This window comes from Alosa sapidissima, chromosome 11 (genome assembly GCF_018492685.1).
Source record: "Alosa sapidissima isolate fAloSap1 chromosome 11, fAloSap1.pri, whole genome shotgun sequence".
Classification (NCBI taxonomy): domain Eukaryota; kingdom Metazoa; phylum Chordata; class Actinopteri; order Clupeiformes; family Clupeidae; genus Alosa; species Alosa sapidissima.
Window position 1 is genome coordinate 30,560,477 of NC_055967.1, and position 21,599 is coordinate 30,582,075.

Genomic DNA, 21,599 nt, shown 5'->3' on the forward strand with positions numbered 1-21,599 from the left:
GTGGCGGGGCGCCACGAAATAAAAATCGGCCGCCACAGATGAATATTCTATGTTTAATTTAATTTAATTTAAATTAAATATAAGGTCAAATCCTTGCATTGTCATTGAGCTGCGCACACAGCCTTTCCTTGCCCCGCCCCGCTCTCTCTCGTAGCCCGCTGCCACTCCTCTGCATGTGCATTTAACAAAATATTCACGATTGTTGAAGGATTGTTGTTGCCACATAGAAGCATTGCATAGAAGACGTCTGGGCTAAATTGCTATTAAATCCGCTTAGCATCGTGACCATGCTGCGCAAATTTGTTCAAAACTGCTGCATTGAAGTGAACTCTGCTAAGGTCTTATCACAACATAGTAGGCTACATTGAAGAGACTAAACTAAGTTAAGTTATGAAATCAAGCAGTATCTCAAAGCTAACGTTAGAATACTGTTTGGATGTCGAATTTAGCATGCTTAGCCTACTTACAGCTGCTTGTCAATTTCATTGAAGGGATCATTTTATTGACTCTGACACTGAATGTTTGCAAAATCCCGATGTAAATGGAAAAGTGTTTTCCAAAATTCAAAAGTGCTTGTCCCAAGGAGAAGTACGAACCTTTATTTTAACGTATTTATTTTTCAAACGTTTTAAAGTGACAGGCACTCAATTAGACCTATACACTACCAAGACGATCTTCATCCCCCCCCCCCCCTTGTCAAAGTCAGCTACCGCCACAAATTGAATCCAATTCTGTGGGAAACACTGGCATACGTGGTGCAAGTGAATCTTCTCTTTTTTTTTCTCTATCTGCTTGCGTGTGTGTGCTCCAAATCTCCACTGCACTTGTCACACGACACAAACAGAAATGTCAATCTGCCATCCAGAAAGCAAAGGCTCAGGACAGTTTAGGATATCCCAACAGCTCTGGAGAGAGTGGATCATTTGTAAAAAACCAGGCCCATATACTCTAAGAGAACTGGTTTCCGTGCCTCTTCAATTTTAGGTCAAACTGGATTTGGACTAAAGATGGCCCAGAATGAAAAGTTGGGTTGTGACAAGGTCGTCTTGCTCCGCAGATTTGTTTATCTTTTGAGCACACGTGGGAGGTGGGGACAGTGTGTGTGGTGTGTGTGTGTGTGGTGTGTGTGTGTGTGCAGAGCATGTTTTGCTCGTCCCCTCAGGTTCCTGGTATGGCAGGTGGATTAGAAAGTGAGGGCTCTTGGCTCATGACCTCACACAGAAGTAAACAATCATGCCGGAGACACTGGTCACCTCAGGGGCTCCTGATGACCCAAACAAAGTACTGCACTTTTCAAATGTGGACCACTGAAAAGCAGTGTTTCCCATACATTGACTTATTTGCCCACCACAATATCAACATTGACCACCACACAATGATTTTTCCAGGTTGTACTAAATTTTGCTTAAATCTGGTTAGCATCATAGCACGCTGCGCTAATTTGTCTAAAACTGTTGCATTCAAGTTAATTCTGTTAACCTGCCACCACAAATAGAATTCAATTCTGTGGGAAACACTGTGTTGGCTACAGCAAATCTAGCTAGATAGAACCAATTCTGTTCCGTTTCGATTTAGTACTGACAGTGAAAAATCGTCGGGAAAAGGTCACATGGCACACACACACACAGACAAACACTTTCATTACACTTCCTCTCTACCATCCACCCACACAACTCAATCCCAGTTACTTGCTCACCTACTGCTCAAACACTACCTGTGTTTGGTAGAACCTTTGAATTTGGAATTTCTATGGCGTACAGTAGCTGGCTATAGTGCCCATATCACATTTAGGTCCACAGGGACCGTCTGGACCAGGTTCCCCACAGTGGGGAGAAGTTCACCTTGTCTTGCATACTTCAGGTTGATAATATTTAGGCAGATCAAGTTTCTCACACACTGAAACTTCAAAATATATGATTCTCTTGTTCAGTTCTGCACTGGACTTGAATTAGGAACCTTGGGCACGGATATTGTAAAAAGAAAAACACACATACAATTTTGTCTATTGATGACAATGTGGTTAATTGAAAGCTCTGTCAGTCACCTTGGATAGGTTTCAGCAAATTGACTAAGGGCTCTATTTTCATGATCTGAAATGGAAGTGTCTTTGCGAAAAGCGTAAATAGCTTTGTGGGCGGATCTTGGGCACTGTTGCTATTTTGCTGGTGGGATAAATGACTGTTGCGCCCGACGCAAATCTAAAATGGGTTGGTCTGAATTAGCTACATCATGGGTGTGGTTTGGGCGTAACATGCAATAAACCAATCAGAGCGTCATCTCACATTCCCTTTAACAACTGGTGCACTTGTTCCATGGCGGATTGCTATTAGTATGATGTAGGCCTAAATATAAATTATTGAATGATTCTTAATTCTGACTAGAGAAATTGTGTTCACAGTACATGAATTTAGATGGTAGACAAAGGCAGACGGTGTACTATTTGATATCACAGGGGCCAAATTGTATACACTTTTTTAATTATTTAAATATTTAAGGACCTTTGTTTATGAGTATGTGTGAAGAATGACAAAGATTTATGGTTACATATGTAACTGTAGTTGGTAGTTCCTGTTTTCAATAAATCATTTTTTAAAAATGGCTGCTATGGTCCCAAGGGGTCAAATCCGATGTGCTTACAATTCTAAATCTGATCAGATCCATTTAGTGTGTTTTTATACCAACTTGCAAGATGCTTTTATCACAAAGGGATACATTTTTGTGCTTAACTGTCTTACAATATAGTTTTAACAGGATAAATGTTTGGGATAAAAAAGGTTGATTTGTAAGTAATTCCATGCTCCCTTGAAAAACGTATTTTGAGTGTTTTCAAAATACATTATTTAATTTCGATACATAATATGGCTACTGTATTTTGTAGTTTATTTTGATACATTTAAAATGAGGGTATTAGGTATTTTATTTTATTGCCCATCCCTACCTATAGGGGTGAACAGCATGAGAGATCCCAATATAAAGTCTTAAGTAATCCCCCAGATCATCCATGTTAATGAATTTCACTGATAATGGTGGAAGCTTCATATTCACTAACTATCATGAGTCTATCAAACTAATATACCATAACAATTAGTGATATAATGGGACTCATTTTTGCATGACATTTTGGCTTATAACCCCTGTGGTGCATGAGAAAAATGAGATGTACATGCTGAAGCCGTGGATGTCTTGTGTTGGCTGTAATTTTGACACTTTCCCAAAAATCAAACATGTCTTCACATTCACAGTATGAAATATTGAGATATTCTTTTTTATGCTTTTTTTGCAGTTACAGGGAGTAACAAAATCACCCACATATATCCTTAATGGTTGTCATGTCAGGGTTATTTGGAGAAATATCACCTCCAAAAAATCACCTCCATGACCTTGATAGAAGTGTGTTGATAGATACTTGAATAGAAAGCGAATCTCCCTCCCACTCATGGCAGCAGAAAAGAAGGCCACATGAGACCAATAACAATGTGCCACCAACAGAAACATTATAGGCGTGATAAGTAATAATAGGCATGAATATGACTGTAGCCTACTGCTGTGCTACTACTGCACGGGTCTATAAAGTACATTTAATTTTTTAGTTATCTTTTTTTAGTTCTTTTAGTTATCTTTCTTGAAGGGTACAAAGTTCCTTAAAAATAACGGAAACTATCGGTTCTACCTAGCTCGAGTTGCTGCAGCCAACAGCTAGAGGCCGTTACAGTGCTACACTCTGGAGGCATGTTCATGAGCCCCCAGAGTGTAGCACTGTAGCTGTTGGCTGCAGCAACATGAGCTAGGTAGAACAGTTTGTTTTTCTGTACCGACAGTACTCTATGACCTTGTGGAATCGCTATGTGAAAAATCGCTGGAATTCTCCTTTAAGGAGCTGGCCCTTGAGACATGAAAAAAGGATGATGGGCTTACAGTGTTAGATCAAAGATAAAGTTTGAAGTCTCCTTATTGTGCCATGATCAAAGAGTTGGTTAGAGTCTCAGTGGTCATCTCTCCCAGATGTCCTTGGTGATGTCCAGTGTGTCTTCTGATGTCACTGTCTGGATAACTCTCCTGGATGTTCAAGAGGCTCTCAGTTATACCACTACACAGGGCTTATGTAATCATATAGAGTTAGAGTTGCACATAACAAGCTACAAATTTGGAAACAAACCATATTAGGGAAACTGAAAGGGTCATTTGAAACACTCAAACAGATATAGTGCTTTATTCTTTAAGTCCGAACCCACCTAAAAACAACATCTCAAGCTATTGTCGGTCCAGTCGAACTACTTATCAATTTCTGACTGGATGAGAGGCATTCCAGAGTGGGGATATCCCAGGACATCCCCACTCGGATCCTTCACCTACAGCTGACCACAGCCGTGGTTATATCCTTACAAACCTCACTCTCACTCATGCCATATTGTGTAACCATAACCAGTCCAAGAGATACCCAGCATGGCCACTGGCCATCACGTTCCTAATGGGTCAACCCTAAGGATTTCAACATAGAGCTCAGCACTTTCACATGCATTGTTAAAGCAGTTATTCCACACTAATAGTAGGCTAGGCCTTTTACATTGCATGTGAATCTTCACCTCAAATCTTACCAAAATCTCACAAGACGAACCAACCTCATGAAACCGCAGAGGCTCAACAAAAGCAAAAGCAGTAAACAGAACAGGCAGATCAATAACCAACAGCAGTAAAAGTATAAACTAGAAAAAGTACACCATATTAAAAGTACGCCATATTAAAAGTACACCATAAAAGTACACCATAAAAGTGTTTGAACAAAACTCCAGGCTCCTACCAGTAATTTCTAGCCTGGCTGTCACCGATCAGACCTATTAATTAAAATGTGATTGTAGATTCGTCTGGGTTCACCCAGGATAGGTAATATCCAATCACTGTTAAAATCGCTGTTTTGATGATGGGTCAGATATGTGTGACATAGTTCTTCTTAAATAATGAAAATCTTTGAGCTGCATTCTGTGTATAAAAGGTGCTATACAATTTAAACGTATTATTATTATTATTATTATTATTATTAGTTCCTGTAATGGATGAGAGTTTTGCCTAAGGATTAAGAAGGAGCACAATAGCAGTCTTAAATACCAGTCTTATAGCAAAAAATAGAAGTCATATTGATGATGGGTCAGACATGTGTAAATATATAAGTTTTTCAAATATTGTTCAAAGAATGTCTGCGAACACTGATTAACAGAAACATGTAAGTGAAAATACTCACACACACACACACACACACACACACACACACACACACACACAGAGCCATGGTGGGCAGCCGTGGCCCACTGGTTAGCACTTTGGACTTGTAACCGGAGGGTTTAGTGTGTGCTTCACCTCGCTCACTGTATGTACACTGTGTGCTGTTTGTGTTTCACTAATTCACCGATTGGGTTAAATGTGTGGTGTCAAATAATAATTAACTGATTCAAACTCAGAAGAATTGTGACAAAACAATAGAATACTGCAGAAGGTGTAGCTTTAATCCAACACAGAGCATAGGTTCATGAAGCCAGCTACTTCTGACTTTCTGTACATGGTTCTTATACCTTCTCATGTCGTCACTTGTTTGTGTGAACTCAGAATAGAACAGAGCTCCTATGTCCTCCTTACCTCTTTTGGTAATACATATGTGCCTAGGTATTTATTCTATTTCTACAAAGGACCTTTGACCCTGGCTAAACAACTGCTAGGGATGTTCAATCTCTCCTATGCATTCATATCCTGATAGGTTAACGTCTGGCCCCCAAGCTTGTGCATACCTTAGCTATAATTACCCCTGCTTTTTGTTTCACCCCATGGATTTTAAACATATCCTAATGTACAGAACATCTTTTTAGTACAACTACAGAATATCTTATCAGGAAACTTTACAAAAAGTCACCACAAATGCAGAGACCAAATTTCCCTCACGGGATCAAAAAAGTATATATACTTATACACACACACACACACAGCCTGAGGATTCAAGAAGAAAGTCAACACGTGTGATTGGCAGCGAAGGTGTCTTCAGTCTATAGAAAATGCCTTAAGGTCAGGGGAAAACAACTAATTATGTAATATCGGCAGTTCTTAAAGGATAACATACTACTGTTTAAAATGTTAATTATGTTATCATGTTACTTCTTTACTACAAGCAGAACCATTCTAACAAGTCATAGTGTATTGGTTAATCCAAAAATAATGAATTTAGTCAATACATTTCATAGTAAAAAGACTGCACTGACCATTTCAATGGCATAAGTAATTGCTTTTGAGGCATACACTAAGCATTTTGAGCAAGATACATGCTTTTGCAGGTTATCCACTATGCAGTGCAGTTTGCACTAATTGTTTTCAGAAAATGTACTAACTGTTGTGCAAATGTTCATTATGATCTGAGAAATGCACCAAAACGACTGAGAAAAACTGTACCAGGCTGATGGAGCATACAAGGACTTGAGCAGAACTTCAGATGCTTCCCTTTGGCCCTCACCAGACTCACACCAGCACAGGCAACAGGCTGAAAGAGCCTTTAGCTCTTTGATAAGCTAGATAAGCTTCACACTTCTTTTTTTAACTTAGGTGCTTCTCCACACGGTAGAGTGCTCATCTGTGTGATCCCCACAAACTCAAATGGAGAGTTTCTACACATGCCCAGTTTATAGCCATCTTACCACAGGACGCAAGGGCCTCCCATTTATCAGATGAGAGGGGATGATGAGAGCGGCAGTGCCAAACATGATGACCATACACTTGATGGTACAATTTCAAGATTGACCTCTCATTGGACAAGAGCCCAGTTAGGGCTTACTGTTGCCTACTGCCAACTAATTTTGCTTTAAAACAAAAGATGCAAGGGTACAGCCCTTGGTACCAGCATTATTTCAGGGGACACGCTTACCTTAAAAGATTATGAGCTGTTCTGACAGACACATAAACTAATATTATGTTTTCTAGAAGGTCACTATAGATCCAATGGTGACTCTAACCATAAACATAACAAAATCATGGCATTTCAGAATGACGAATTGACATGTGTGCCTCTAAATAGAAAGGTTAGCCTAAATAGCGTTTAGGAATGCACAGAAAGGCTTTAGGTCGACCAAACGCGGATCATCATCACTCCAACGCACAGGAAAGGGGAAAAAGGAGGAGGAGGCGGGCAGGGGAGGAGATGGAGGGAACGTAAACGCCCGAGAGCAAGTTCGCGCGCAGATCCTCCTCATTCAGTGGGACTGTTGAGCGCGGAGCTCCACGGATTACACTTTACACACAGATCCGTCAGCTCGCACGGCTGCGGAGCACTCCTATGTCCTGGGCGCGCTAAGGGCTACCTACCCTACTATACCGACGGCTCAACGTTTCGTAAGCGGATGCAAGAAAGCACAAGGGGAGCAAGACTCAACATAACCTGCGGCTGCAAATAGTTCCTCCTGGGGTCGAGAGCACAGGTGAGATTTCTTTGACTTCCACAGGATTCGGTCTGGGTTTGAATGTCTTAGCTGTTGACGTGCACCATCAAATAACCCGGTTATTTCACTGTAACAACTTCTAGGTAATAGTTAATACTACACTATGGCACCATTACAGCCGTCACTTAACTACTACTACATCTACTACTACTGCCGCCACTATCATTAGCCTACCAGTAAATTACACTATCAACACCAATAATAATAATAATAATAATAAGACGTAAATAGTTTTACTGTGTATGCTAACTAAAAAAACAGTACACTGTAGCTATAAAAAACACAATTTTATTTTATTTTATGTATTGCTTTAAACACCTGAAGTCTCTTGGCATTGCCTTGCAGAGTGCCGTCTACACGAATAACAAAGGTTAAGCATTAAAACATAAAATCAACAAAGAAATCATTTGTGCAGGCAGACACCAAAGTAACATTTGCTTGTTTTTTTCTTAGTTTTCACACTATAGCCGCATGTTGCCAACGCATGCTTGAATTGTCACAAAAGCGTTACCATCCTCTGTGCAAAACCTTCAAGCAACATTCTGTGTGGTAATCAAAGGAGTCACTGTAGCATTGCTTTTATCGCTATATCTAATCCAGTTAATGCGATCCGCTTGCTTTCTGTCCGCTCCCGTTGGTGCCAAACACGATGGCTGCATGCGCTTTGTTTACATCGGAGCTGCGCGCGGCATGGCGCAAGGCAGAACGGAGAGTCGCCAGCTGTAGAGAGAAAAAAAATGACATAAGTGCACTTTGAAGAACAGGCTATTCTACACCATCATACGAAAGTATACTCTGTCTCAAAATGAACCATCCTAAAATATGTAAAAAATAATTAAATAAAAATAAAATAAATAAAACAAAACTTCTTGATTTTCAAGAAAATAAGCAGCGCGGCAGCACACGCCTGTTAATTAAACTCATCACACTTTGCGCTGAAATGTCAAGGTGCTATCACAAGCTTCTGCAGATATAATTATCTCTCTACGTATGTGTGGCCAGAGCAACTAACATAGTTTTAAAACAAAACGAAATCACAGGCATAGATAAATGAACATGTTGCCTACTTGTAAAGGTTTAATTTTTGTAGGCTATAAGTGATGTCAGTAGGCAAGGTTTTAGAAGCTTGTGAGTAGCATAAGCTATGCACAGTGAATCGTCTTTTCTAATTGAAGTATAAGGAAAAGGGCATTCGTTTCCTATAGGGGCTGGCTCGTTTTCTGTATGTCTGTCTGTATTCTCTGTATATTAGTCACACACAGGCGTGCGCTGTGTGCGCTACAATGTTATGGCAATTGATTTATGGAGGTATTTTAAACTAAGGACACAGCCTTTGTTTTATTATATACCGTGATGTGTATGTAATGTGTGTGCCTGAAGAGGCCAGTGGTTTGGTGAATTGTTGTATTTGTTGGATGCAGTATTCTGAAACCTGCCTTCTGGCCGATGTCTGATGGAATATTTGTCCACATGTCAAACGGCACAAAAGGCAGCCTGAGATTCAATGCTGTCAGAGGCCAAGCTTAGATACATGCACTTTCCAACATGAGTCAACACTGTGCGTGTGTGTGTCTGTGTGTCTGTGTGTGTGTGTGCATGTGTGTGTGTGTGTGTGTGTGTGTGTGTGTGTGTTTAGTGTATTAGTTAGTGTTTAGTGTGTTAGTTATTGTGGTAACTCTGATGTCACTCATGAAATCTTTATTAGTGAAGGAGTCATGGGTGCTTGATATGAAGGTTGTGACAGCTGGAAGAAGAAGGTTCTTTGTGGCTTCTTTGTGTAGTCACCTTCCTGATACAACCTCACTATGTGCCAAGTAAATCTGAAAATGAGCTGTGTTATTCAGAGTGTTGGTAGATTATGTATCCCCAGATTATGTTGCTGATACACTCTGGGTGGAAACGAAATAGGATCAAATTGAATGGCTGAGATCCCTCTGCTACCACGGAGGCCCCAAATGGCAAACGAGTGGCATTTTAATCCATGCAAACACTATTTATTGTCCAAGGGCGCACATCCCGACACCTCCTCATCCGATGAATGCCTACATTCGTCTCCGCCTTGACACACAAAAGGCCGGCGGACTGGCACAGGAAGAAGTGGAGCAGTGGTAAACGCATGGCTCCTGAGCGCGGGCCTTAAACAGCTGTGAAGAACTGTTAGTTTAATTAGGGTACGTGTCATTCATGACATGGCCTGTTTGTGTTGGTTCAAAGGGACTGGGGGCTGAGGCCAGAAGAATGCATCTTGGAGGAGGTGGATTGGTGGTGGAGAGGGGGGGATGAAGAAGATGTGTATTTAAAATACACACACATATATACAGTAAATTATGTCAAAGCACTAGGGTTAGGACGCTGCAAAACAATTAAATGGGTTATTTGGAGAATAAATGTGTTTAATCACTGGTCTAGATCAGGGGGCATGGGATCCTTAGGGGAATGAATGTGGGATTGATTGCCAGCGGAAAGCTGGTGGGGTGTGATGGGGCGGGGCCCCATGTGAGGGGGAGGAGCCAGCCACCAATAAGAAATAAATTAAACAAATGAAAGTGTTAGGCAGCGAGCTGGAGCACAGGCCAGTCAATCCTCAGGGCGCAGGGCCAAAGGCACGTCACTAATCTATAGCGCAGGGCTCGCATAGAGAAAAGGGCTTTAGCCACAGGCAAGCCCTGCTTAGTGCCTCAGATGATTTAAGGCTGACTCTAAAGGCATTGCTCACTTTAACTTGCCTAGTAGCAGCTTTGTACCTAGGAGGATTTCGGATGTGCGCGGAGCGTCTTTTGAGCCACCCCCTCCCTCCCTCCCTCCCTCCTTCCTCCTCGGGCCCAATCCTCTTCTGCATTTTCATAGTAAAACACAGTGACAGCACAGGAAGAAAAAGGCCGCCGGGTTTACTGGCTGGCAAGTAAAGGGCTGTTGATTTGAGAAACATGGAACAGTGGGTGATCTATTAGGTCTTTCTGCACAGTGAAAAAGAGAAGAGAGAGAGAGAAGAAAAGATGAATCAGTTGAGGGGAGACAGTGTGCTTCTTTAGCCCTGCTGGGCAGTGCTCTCTGTCAAGCTGCCTTCAGCCAGAGAGAGAGAGAGAGAGAGAGAGAGAGAGAGAGAGAGAGAGAGAGAGAGAGAGAGAGAGACAGAGACACAGAGAGAGAGAGACAGAGACACAGAGAGAGAGAGAGGGTCGTGGCAGAGGTCTGGTCATGGCTGATCAGAGCCCACAGGCACAAGGGCTGAATCTGCAGGCACTTCACACCGCGGACTAACGGAGCTGGGAACGGGAGAGGCAGTGACAGAGAAACAAGAAAGGGGGAGAAGAGGGAGGATAGAAGGAGGGAGTGAGAGATGGAGATAGGAGAAGGAAAGAAAGGGGGGAGGAAGGAGAAGGCAGGAGAAAGAGGTGTGGAGAGAAAAAATGAGAGAGAGAGTGAAAGAGAGAGGCAGAGATAAATGTGTGTGTGTGTGTGTATATGTGTGTGTGTGTGTGTGTGTGTGTGTGTGTTTCTCCATTCACTCTATTGAGAGGTAGAGAGTGGGCTAGCTGGCACGTTGTGGTGTCTGCTGTAGCGTTTGAGTAATCCTCCTGGGAACACTCAGGAGCTGCCAAAGTGCCATCCAACTCCTTTTCTGTCTTTTCATATCACTCCTTCCCTTCATCTCTCTCTCTCTCTCTCTCTCTCTTTCTCTTTCTTGCCTCGTCTCTCTCTCATGCACACACTGTATCTCTCTCTTTCCCTGTCACATGAAAAGCATCTTCACTTAAAACCCATCCAACACAACTGTAGTACATACAAACGTATGCAGGGGTAGTGCGTTCAGAGGATGGATGTGCTTTTTTTCTTTTTGTTTCCTGTTCAGTCCCGTTTTCTCACGTTCTGTCGGGAGTGCTAAAATCTGCAGCGAGCTGTGAGCAAGCCTCCTCCCATGGGCACCACTAACAAAGGCATCTGTTCATGTGTGTTTGCGGACGGTAGAACAGACATCGTCTCCGCTCAGCCACCAGCAGGAGCAGCCAGCATAGAGCGCAGATCTCAGACGGCCACAGTATAATTCCCCACACACGCACATTCACTTTGCAGTTTACTTGGCATTTCAAGGAATTCTTTGTGTCTGAGGAAGCATCATTTTTATATCATGATTAGGCACGTAGCAGCATTTTTATATTATATATGATTAATGTGGTGTTTCCACTGTCAAATCTCCAGGAAGTTGCCCAGTTATCCAGGAGTGGAAACTACATGTTACAGTATATCGAAGGGAAACAAGGACAATAGTACGTTTGGGGGCCATACTTTCAATTTAAATTTATGATTATTCATCTGTCACTATTTGTCATGTGTAATTGAACATGAAATAGCCCAAGTGCCATCCATAAGGAGTACACAGAGTTAGCCATTCTTGTCATGGAATTCAATGTTGGTGCTTATTTAGTCAGTATATTAGTTGTCTTATTGAAGGAAGGAACACTTTGACTTGTCCTTCCTTTCATAAGCGTAAACCTACTGACACACAGTCTCTCAACACAACATCAATTATTGACCGCTTGTACAAGAGGAAGGTGATAACATGGTCAGATCTCCAGGACAAAAGGGTTTACGACAGGCGGTTGAAAAAGCCAATACTGTCTGCCTCACGTGTGACTAGCAGTCCTGACACTGATAAGATCAAAACTGAAGCGTGTCAGGGCGAGAGTCAAGCTGTGTGTTTCCCAGAGCACACACACACACACACACACACACACACACACACACACACACACACACACACATACACACACACATACACACACACACACACACACACACACTTACACACACACACACACACACACACACACTCACACACACACACACACACACGCACGCACACACACACACACACACACACACACACACACACACACACACACACACACACACACACAAGCAAGAGTATAGAGTTTGATTGTACAATATCTAATTCATTTCTTTCCAATCTTACCACCCATGATCCAGCGAGGAGAGCTCGGGCTCTATGGGTTGAGGGGACGTTCAGTGTGTACTGTACATGTGTGTGTTCCGTGAAGGCCTGTCTCTGACGATGCCCTGTAGAACAATCACTCATTGTCAGACCAGAAATTAATCATAATTAAACCAAATTACGAAATCATTCACAACAAGCCGGTGTGCTGCTCCAAACAGATCTACTCAGATTAACAACCACCATCTGATAGACGTAAAGCTAGGCCTCTGTTTACAGTGCTCAAATAAGCCACACATACTGACCATTGTAAGGAAATCCGAGGTGAGGTGAAGGAGGCCTCCCGAGAAGGAATACAAAGTCACTTATGGTTGTGAATAGTGGTACTCAAGTATACATTCCAATGCGGCATCTGTTTCTTATAAACAGCATTATGGACACAAGGAAATGTTTATGTTTTTCCTACCCTCTTTTCACTGCCCAAGTTGACAGAGAAGAGAACGAGTGTGAGTTCAGTTTGATGTAAAGCTCTCAGATGAAGCCCTAGAAGCTGGACAGTGCCTCAGTGTCCAAAACCGTCTTTGAGAGAGCTACCCCCCCCCCCCCCCATTTCCACCCTGCCTTACCCACTCTCCCCTCAACTGCCCTCCCTTCTCAGCTCAGTCCGTAATGGGCTCACATGGCTGCTTGGTAGGCATGTCTGAACTCCAGCAGTGCTCTCTGCCTCTCTCCATTCACCCCCCCCCCCCCCCCCCCCCCCCCCGTCCTCTTCTCAAAGAGAGACTGAGTGCTGGGAGCCCCAAGCTCGGAGCTCAGAGCGGAGCTGAGCTGCCACAAACTCACTTAATCGCTGAGGGCTTCATCACTTTTACTCTCCTTTATCTGGATGGGAGTTGGGGTGGGGGGGGGGGGGGGTGACATGCATGAGAACTCCAGCACCACAGACAATACGCGCGATTCGGTGGGGGGGCCCGGGCACCCATGGCCCTCCTACAGCTCCTTCCGGAGGGCCCCTTCTTCTCTGCCCCCCCTTCCCAAACTCAACCAACCAACCGCCATGCACCCCCCCCCCCCACCCCCCCAAAAAAAAACATCCCAAGGCCGAGCCGACGGAGCACACAGCCTTGTTGTGTTTACCTCCGGGCTTGTCCAGCGGAACACTAAACAATTGCCTTCATTGCCTGTTTGTCAGTCCACCCCCCCCCCTTCTTTTGAATGGCAGGGGGTAGAAAAAGAAGAGGAAACAATTAAAAGCCCCTCCTCAACCTTTCCCAGCTCCCTGGGCCCTGTGAACTCGCCCGGAGCCTCTAAACTGCCCCATTATCCTGCAGGAGTTGGCGTGTCCCAAGAGCGCTTCGCATCAATGACTGTCAAACACAGTGGGGTTTTGTGAGAAACTTGGCTCACCACACCATGCACTGGTTAATTAGGATCCGCAATCTTCCATCCGCCCGTACGTTCGTCCATCTCTTCCACCTATAGTCGCTCTGAGAGCTCTGACTGCTCAGATCTGCCTCCACTCTCATCACTCCCATTCCCATCTTCGCTCCCCTTCTCTGCTCCTTGGCTTGCCCAGACTTCCTCTTGGCGTTTCATATTTGCTAACACTGTTCAACTGTTTGTGAGCTTTCTGAGAATCAAACCAATGACATAGTGCCAGGCCTGAGTTTGACGCCATCTAGTGTCAACTTCGAAGCAATCATTTTTTTGTTTATTCCACAAACGATGCTAAAATAACATTCCCCTGCCACAAATGTCCCTTAGGACATACAGAAGTGTGTGTACACAATGTAAAATAAACTGAGACATGGACATCAGACACATTACATCGCTTGACCATTTGTTGCTCACATTATCTCACTGCTCAAGAGTAACTAGATATGAAGAGTTTGCGGCAGCGGGATTTACACATTTCTGTTGTAAAAGGGGATTACTGCTGCCTCGGGGATTTGAGGGAATGTCTGCCTTAGTGTCTCAAATCTCTTTTCAGGGTTTAGTACTGTAGAGAGGATGAACAAGCGTCGGGACATGCGTTGGCATTAAAATAAACCATCGCGCATTATGGAAAAAGATGGAAGAATCCTAGAACATAACAGAAAAAAGCCTGTAATTAATTGGTTAGTAAAGGGTCTTGAGCGTGATGAAGTAATGAGATTATGGGAGGAATCCTTGCACCTCCGTGGGGGCTGCCCCCGTAGCATTCCAATACTTTGTTGAAGAAATATTTACATAGTTTGACAAAACATGCGGCGAAGAATTCCGGGGAAAGAACAACATGGCCAGCCCCCGGGGAAATTCACACGGCGTGGCCAACGGCTGTACACCTCGCCATCACGAAGCAGTGTTCCTGCAACGCTGTCAGCTTCGCTCTACCCCAGCGTTAGGGACGGCCCCTCTAGCCAAATACTTTATCGTCTGCACATGTGTGTGCTTTGAATGCTTGTGGTTCTGAAAGGACAGCGGTCGGCATGCTGGAATTGAGCAGAGTAGAGCAAGAGTCCTGATTGTAGTTTCTGTTTTTGCAGTTTCAGGAAAAATGATGTCAATTGATGGTAGCCTAATATAAGCAGCGTTTGGGGGTTTTAAACATTTCGACACAGCCATCGATCCCAGTATTGGAATCCATCACGGCGAAACATAGATGAGGTGTTGAACACAGACATAATGGGAGAAGAAAGAGAGAGAGAGAGAGAGAGAGAGAGAGAGAGATGGGGGTAATAAATCGCTAGCTTGCGACATGAGCGTTGGCGTTGCAGAAAGACCATCTCATTTAGTGCTCGGGGCTGCTCGTGCGCCGCCTCTCGTTCCCGATTTTCGTTTGGCATAAATCATTCATTCGCAATTGGGATTTATTACAGATGTATTATTAAACAAAGAAATATGTGACAAGCTGTGTCAGTGAAAAAAAATACAAAAAATGCAAATGAATATGCTATAGAACACTCGTGTATTCATGTCGAAAGTGCAAAGCAGGCCACAGTTTGATTCAACCGTCTGTGAAACCTAAAGATCATAGGCCAGTGCTCTCCTCAGATGTGTGCAGTGAGAGCTCTATAATGGTGCAGTGTTTTAGAAGGCTCTTCCTGGATGGGCATTTTTGGTTTGGTGGACGGACACAAAGGGGGTTGCTGGAGGAATGGACTAATTGTTTATAGTCTGACCCAGCTTGCCTTTGTGAGTAATTAGTGAGGGAGCATCCATCCTCCTCGGCCTTGTTATGGTCCGATTCAAAGACCAATGGTGGCCCCTCGAACCCCCCCCACACACACACACACACACACACAGACACACACATACACACACACTCACCAAAATTGCAGAGGGAGATTTATGCATGTGCAAGCTTCAGCTTCTCTTGTTCTCTCTTGCTTTCTCTCTCTCTCTCTCTCTGTGATGGATACGGAGAGAGTGGGGGTTGATAAATCAGAGAACATTTAAAGATGAGTCCATGTCATTACTTCCATAGGTTTTTGTCAGCTCACTTATCAGCTGGCATCTTTAAGCCCAGCCAGCTTCTATAGCATCCCCCCTCCCCTTGCTCTCTCTCTCTCTCTCTCTCTCTCTCTCTCTCCCCATATCCCCATCTCTTTCTGAGGCATGTGCAGTGAGCTGTAGGGGTAGGGTGGGCTTGCCTGGCTCTTTTTAATGAGCTCCAGTGGGGATGGAGAGCGCCCCCCCCCCCCACCCACACACACACACCACCACGCAACCGTCACCATTAAACAGATGCACCTCCACTTAATGATATGTCTCCAGCTAGCTCCAGCTCCTGTTCCTTCTCCAGCTCTAGTGCAAAAGATGGGTAAGGAGGACTGTGGCGAGGAGGGAGGAGAAGGGACGAGTGGGGGAGAGAGAGGAGGCCGCCTTAATCAGCGTGAGGAGGATGTTAGCGGAGTGAAGTGAAGGCCTGAAAAAAGGGTGTCAGCAAGTGACAACAGAAAGGAAGCAGCTTCCATCTGTTCCATCTCTCTCTCTTTCTCATTTGTACCCCCACTCTCTCTCTATCTCTCTCTCCATCTGGCTTCACTCTTTCTTTCTCTCTCTCTGTCTCTCTCTCTCTCTCTCTCTCTCTCTCTCGCTCTGTGTGTGTGTGTGTGTGTGTGTGTGTGTGTGTGTGTGCACCAGTTTCCCTTGCACCATACCTGTGTTGTGACTCTGACAGCAGCCCATTCTAACAGTGTAATCAAACAGCCATAGAGAGGACAGGGGATAAGCGTGGGAGAGGAAGTACAGTAGAGGAAAGAGGGATGGGTCATGAGGAACAAATGAAGAGAAAACTGAAAGAAACAGAGAATGAGAGAGAAAGAGAGAGAGAGAGAGAGAGAGAGAGAGAGAGAGAGAGAGAGAAAGAAGAGTAAGTGAGGCCAGATACGGGATAGGATACTGAGTGGGTACATCCCAAAACTCTCTTTCTCTCTCTCTCTCTCACTCACTCACTTGCTTGCCGCTTCATCTCTCATATTTGCCAGATGAATAGGAATCGACCAGCAAATCACCGACAGCCACTCTCAGGCATAATGGGTTGTTATTAACACATAATTGCTGTGTGTTTGCTCACATCTGAAAGACCTATCCAAGACCTATCTGTCCGGACAGTGCGTAGGCATCAGGATTCCCATAATTCACTCTAATCACCAGCTCATTACCGCAACAACGAGGTCACCCCAAACAAAGAGTAAACTTTGTAGCTCTGCGAGAGGCATATATGGCTCAGTCATGCATTCTGCCAGCGCCGTTTCTCCAGGAACGTTATGAAAATGAATTGTTAATGAAAAGAGAAAGGTAGGCCTATAGGAGATATCAGAAATGCTTGGCTCCTCTGTACCCTGTAAACTCTCCATGAAATCGTGAGAAGTTCACTAATGTGTTGCAGTGTTTCTTTTCCGGTTGGCACCGCCACATTGCCATCAATTGATGCTGCTCACTGGACGCTGCACCAAATGAAATGTGCTCTGTGTGCAAATTGTGTGAGGACATTAACATCTGTAGAAACTCTAACTCAGTTCTGAGCCGTGGGAAGCAGTGAAATGAAATGAAATCAAATTACCATGCCATTGTTATGATTGAATATGTTTCCGTGGACGGCTAGAGGAGCATTTAAGAATGTGTCTTAATGGCAGCATGTGCCCTGCTGTGACAGGGCAGTGGATCTTTGGCTGAGATTATGGTCATATAATCTACTCAAGTCTTGACATTATGGAGTGATTAGCTTAGATCCAAATGCCCTGTGTCTTTTACAGTATTGTCCAGTCTAACATCTAGCATTACTGGGCCTCATATTTCCGATCTGCCTCACAGATTCTATATGTTAATCATCCTCTATTTATCCTGTTCTGTATAAAGGTAGTATTTATTGTTGTTATTTGCTATTTATTGCAGTATTTGAGCCTCATTTTGTGCACTATAGCTTTAATGTCAGTCCTTATCTTTAAGTTGCTTTGAATAAAAGCATCAACTAAATAAACGTAAATGAAATGGGGAAAAAAATGCAGTTGAACCTAAACAGGCATCTGGATATGTTTTCCTTTGTTTGTTTAGTATGATGAGATTCCCTGCACTGAGATGACCCTATCTGAGGTCGCCAGGCCTGAGATTGACCATTGATCTCTGGCCAGTGCATAAATCCTGCAGGGCAGAGTGTGTGCAAAATGACAGCTCCACTGCACTGCATTGATCCACTGACCATACATTTTTAATAAGTCCAGCCAGTCTTGGGCTCAAATTAGAAGCATGGTGTTAGCGTGAGGGCCGCTGGAGGAAATGCATTACAGTAATGATAAATGGCGTCAGAAATAGAGCCGGCTCTGCGCGCTTTGTCTTTGTCAGTGCCGTAGGAGTTTGTATTGAGTCAGTGTTAACTATGTGAAGAGAGGAATATGAGGAAGTAGAAAAGTCTGTGCAAATTTATATTGTTAACCTATGAGTCCGGCAAATCTGCTGTGAGTTCTATTTTTTGATGTAATGTGTTTTAGCTTCTCGGTATTAAATTATCATTGCTTTAATGGAAATTGACTGTCTGAGTGAGAAAAAAAAAATGAACAAAATGTCTCTGACACTGGGTTATATGATGAGTAAGTGCAACCAATCAGCACTCCTTTTGTGACTCACTTGTGCGTCCATTTGCAAGTGTTGTTAATGCATCTTAAAGCATTAAACGTGTCTAAGTGAAGCCACATATGACCCTTAAGTATCTTTAGCAACTCTTACATTTACGTTTACATTTATTTGGCAGACGCATTTATCCAAAGCGACTCACAGTAATGGAATAACATTTAGGCTATTAACATTTAAGCATTTTTAAATTTACACTTTTAAACTACAGGGCTACAGCTACAGTGTTAGAATAATGTTTAACTACAGTGCAGAGGAGAATATAGCTAGGGGTTATCACTGTATCTGTCAATATTAGTGCTAGAGGATAGGAGTACCTACATAGTAAGTACTAGTGGAAGTATGGACGAGGAGAAGTGGTAGAAGACAAGAGAGGGAAGAGAAGAGAGGGAAATATAGCGGGAGGAGGGAAGAGGGGAAGGGCTATGGTAAGTTCGTATTACCTGTGTGAGGTTGAGTGTGCTGTTGTAATGCTGGAATGGCCATGGTGTCTGTTTGTCGCTGGATCGAGATGGCGAAAGTAGAGAAGGGATAACCAGGGATATCATTATGAATGAAATGATGATGAGATGAGAGATGAGGAGGCATGAGGTGACAACAGAGCTGCAGATGTTTATATCTGTATATCAGGGCAGAAAAAATGAAGACTTTTGGTCATTTAAGTTGAAGTTTCAACACAAGTTGAAGTTTTGGAAATACAGGATTCCTTGCCCTTTAAAAGGCCTGTTGTAAACCCACATACTCAAACACCAAAGTTCTCTACTCCTGTCAGCCGGAGAGGAAATAGACCCCCTCTCTCTCCATCTCTCGCTCTCTCACTCACTCTCTCTCATACACACACACACACACACACACACACACTCACACACTCACAAAATTCTCCAAGCACGCATCTCTCCCCCTTTCTGGGTGAATGACTGCTTTTGCAAGGCCAAACTGGGCTGTTTTAGATTCTGCCCGTGATCAGTGTTTGTGTGTGTGTGTATGTGTGTGTGTGTGTTTGTTTGTCGCCCGAGAGGTCCCATGGCCTCTCTCTGCATGAGAAGGGGAACCTGAGATATCCGGGCCCTGGAGCGAGGCCAGTGGAGGGCCCTCGGGAGCCCATTGTGATGCCTGGCCCGTTAGGGCTCCACTCTTCACAAGAGGAGTGGGAATTTTAGCATCCTGAAACTATTCCTTTGTAAGACATCACAGTTATTCTCTGCACACACCCTGTTTCACACACCCTGCTTCACACAAACACACACACACCAATGGCAGTTATCTGTGTATGGTGTGTGAAAACTAGTTCAGTGGGCTGTAGAACATGGATGGGGGGTGGTGGCATATTAACACATACCAGCTACCATGAGGCCATAAGTTTTTTTTTGTTGTTTTCTGTTTAGGTATTATCTTTTGATGATAACATTTTTAAGTCTAAATCGTTCACTGCGTTTCTTTCTATCATTGCTCTTTATCCTGCCCGTGTGTGTATGTGTGATACTGTGTGTGTGTGTGTGTGTGTGTGTGTGTTTGTGTGTACAGATGAAAAAGGGAGACTATCCCTCTCCCCCTCTCTAAGCTGCGCTGCTCTGCGCTGTGTTGCTACGACAACCTGGAAGAGCCTGTGCTGCATGGCGACCCCTCTCAAAGCGTCCACTCAGAAAAAAAGAGCCCCCTCGCTCCGGGAAGGCAGCAGAAAATCGGGATAATCGCCGTCGATTATATGACACAAAAGGCTGCCATTTGTGAAAGATTCATTTATCCCGGAAAAGAGGCGAAGGGGGTAGAGGAGAGAGAGGCATGGTGGGTCGGGGGGGATGGGGGGTGGGGGGGGGTGGGCAGAGGAGAAAGCCTCTCCACCGCTCTCCCACGGTGGGCACAGGCATGACATCAGTGGCCCTGAATGGGCTGGCATTCTCAGCGTGCCCGCCCTCCCCCCACAGCCCCACCACCCCCTTTGCCAGCGCTGCCAGTTTGGACACAGCACTTGGCTTTGGCCTGGGCGAGCAGGGGCCACAGCCACTGTTTGCGTGCAGGACAAAGAGCCTTCACAGGAGCAGAGGGGGATCTGGGAACTTCACATGGTCCCGTCCAACTGTGTGTGGAGCGCGCAGTCACAGCCCCCCCTCCTCCCCACACACACACACACACACACACTCCCTCCCCAGTCGGCAGGGTGGCGTGAGTGACCCCCTCCACCACCCACACTCCCGCCCCACCTCAACAGTTTACCCCCCACACCCCCCCCCACACCCTCCTCTCCCCCAATCCAAAATCACCCATCTCAACTCTGCCCTCTGCTGTACTACCCTCCATTCTCTCTCTCTCTCTCTCTCTCTCTCTCTCTCTCTCTCTCTCTCTCTCTCTCTCTCTCTCTCTCTCTCTCTCTCTCTCTCTCCTCTCTCTCTCTGGGAGTGTGGGAGTCGGTGGGTGAAAGAGAGGGAGAGGGGAGAGTAGTGGGAAACTGGCTGATCCCATAGGTGATCGGGCAGGTCGATCCCTCTGGGTGATCTCACAGATCATGACAGCATTCCTCTCATGGACCCTTTTGTCTGAATGGCTGCTCCTCTGGTTAACATACTCATGGGAAAATGATCTGCGTTAGTTAGCGGATATCCTGACACATGACATCGCTCCTCGATTCGCTGAAGGGCAATAGCAAACAAAGCCCAAAGAGAGAAAGGAAAACAAGTGAAGTGATTCACATTATTAGTTATTTTATTATTTTCTTTACTATTTTAGTATTTTTTTCTTGTTTACCAAATATGGGTATGTTAGCAATACCTCCTCAAATGCCTAACAAATGCCTAGCTATCCAGAGTATTAAGAATGGAAAAGGATATGTTGGATTTCTTCCGCCACAGGTCAGCAAGGCCACATCATTTGTCCAACCAGGTTAAGCATGGAGTTTGTGGGAAAGTGCTACCAATAGCGCCTCCCCTTGAGTTCAGCTCTATTTAAGTCAATTCCTCAATTCCACTATTAAACTAAATTCCACATTCCTTCAGTGATGCACTTAGCAAGCCAGCACAGGCATCGGCACCCTAGTAGAGGCTCCACTCCAGCTGATTGACGTACTGTAC

At 44.3% G+C, this 21,599-nt stretch overlaps 1 protein-coding gene across 1 annotated transcript in view; it reads left to right on the top strand.

Moving 5' to 3' along the window:
• The first annotated feature begins 7,201 nt into the window (after positions 1-7,201).
• Positions 7,202-21,599, top strand: part of slc1a2b (solute carrier family 1 member 2b) — a 36,115-nt gene continuing 21,717 nt past the window's right edge. The window contains exon 1 of the mRNA XM_042110857.1: positions 7,202-7,448. The gene's annotated coding sequence lies outside the window, so the exon portion shown is untranslated. The remainder of the gene's footprint in view (positions 7,449-21,599) is intronic.